Source organism: Ooceraea biroi, chromosome 11 (genome assembly GCF_003672135.1).
Source record: "Ooceraea biroi isolate clonal line C1 chromosome 11, Obir_v5.4, whole genome shotgun sequence".
NCBI classification, from domain to species: domain Eukaryota; kingdom Metazoa; phylum Arthropoda; class Insecta; order Hymenoptera; family Formicidae; genus Ooceraea; species Ooceraea biroi.
Window position 1 is genome coordinate 12,036,749 of NC_039516.1, and position 2,044 is coordinate 12,038,792.

At 43.2% G+C, this 2,044-nt stretch overlaps 1 pseudogene; it reads right to left on the bottom strand.

Annotated features, from left to right (window-relative positions):
* Positions 1-908, bottom strand: part of LOC113562940 — a 1,802-nt pseudogene extending 894 nt beyond the window's left edge.
* Between the last annotated feature and the right edge of the window lie 1,136 nt (positions 909-2,044).

A 2,044-nucleotide genomic window follows, 5' to 3' on the forward strand; every position in this document is an offset into this window, starting at 1 on the left:
CTAACCTCTCGTATGCCAATAGAGCAGATCGAGATGAAGAGAAAAGTCCCATACGATTTTGCGATATTCGCAATAATAATCCTATACCTCGAGCGGCTCGGCACTTGCCTCCGCGCGCTCTGGATTCGCTTGACTTTAATATGCAATATTTCGATTATTATTGCGAATATCGCAAAATGATATGGGACTTTTCTGTTCATCTCGATCTGCTCTATTGGCATGCGAGAGGTTAGGCGATTATTACGGGACATCCTGTATAAATATCAACATGATATTTCATTTACAGCAATCCAAGAAAACTCACGGTAATGAAACAGAAAAACGTTTCTTTTCACTAAACAGTCATGTTAATTTAACTAAATACATTTAGTATTATTATCAAGAAAATCTGGTAAATTTAACAGAAAGGAATTAATCATGCTCATCTGGTAGTTCCTAAAGGAATTCTGATTCGTCCATTTTCCAACAGACAAACTGGTTGAACCTACCAGATTTCTAATTAATGCAACCAGATTTTTTTTTAGTGTGTAGTTGCCTCGTTAGAAACTATCATTTTATGGCCCATTCTCATTTCTACGAATGCAATAATCGATTAATGCTTGTAAGAGAAAAGTTCCAGTCGGCGAACACTTTCCGTGAGAAATGCTCGAATGCGAGCAAGATTAATCGCAAAGTCGACGCGATGAATCTTACGACCAAGCGAATCATCCCCGCTCAATAAATTGTTGGCTCCTGTGTGTCGCATATATCGGTGGTCTCTTTTTTCTCTTCCCTCTCGTTTGGCTCGACGCTCGTCATTGCTCGAAATATTGACTCTTCGGGCTAATCCGGCACTTTTATCGCGGCACAATCTCGCCGGATCGCATCGAAACCTCGTGCTCATTAGCAGAACGTGGCAGCGCTTGCATGGTCCATTATGAGCGCGCTGCGCGATGTGTTAAGAGGCCATTTTGCACTTGCAATAATAATTTATAGCTCTCGTGGCGGCAGTAATTTGCGGCGGCGATCGTCGAGAAATGCAGCGCTCCACAGAGAAACAGAGACAGAGACCGAGAGAGAGAAAGAGAGAGTCCTGAATTTTTCAAATCAATCTTCCTGGCCTCGACGGCGCCCAAAGCCGTCCCGCGGCGAACCGGAGATGAACGCGCGCTCGGAACGGAGGACAAGGCTCAAAGAATGACTTGTTCCCTCGCAAAAATAGCCGGCGCGATACGAAAGTAAGCAAACCGTCGCGTGCACACGTACGATCCCCGTTATTCGCGTCGTTCCCGAACGTTTATCTCGCCCGATAGATCTAATCTCCCATGGCGTTTCCCCTAAAGTAGACCTAGCAGGCCTTATTTACCGACTCAGATACAAAGGTGCGACTTACAAGGAACTAACACAACTGTCCCTCACCGATTTTGATGGGCTTTGGATACGTTGTAGAGCATCGAAAAATATTAGACCCCTATTTTTTAGCTGCGTATCTCAACGTTTAGGGGTTGAAACAGCCCCTCGAAGATGGGGGTAAATTAAAAAATTTGACATTTCGAAAATGTGAATACACCGTTGTAAAGAGTATAAAATACTATAAAACTCTTGTATAAAACATTTTTCATATATCTTATATTTCAAAGATATTCGCTAAAATGAAAAAATTCATTATCTTCGAGGGCTGTTTCAACCCCTAAACGCTGAGATACGCAGCTAAAAAAAATAGGGTCTAATATTTTTCGATGCTCTACAACATATCCAAAGCCCATCAAAATCGGTGAGGGACAGTTGTGTTAGTTCCCTTGTTAGTATTATAAAACGGAACGACGTGCGGTGAGTAACGAACCAGCCAGAATGGTGGAATCGTTATGCCTTCATTAATCGGTTCAATCATTTTATCGTTATCACTTTCGCGGCGGACGTGGTTCCCCCTGATCCCGGGTAATAATTTTTCCTTTCGCCGTTCTACGAGTTCCCTGAGTAGTAACGTACCGCGTACGAGGCGCATCTGAAACACATCCGCGGGCTTGAATTTCCGGTTAATCGCGTTAATCAAGAGAGAGAGGAA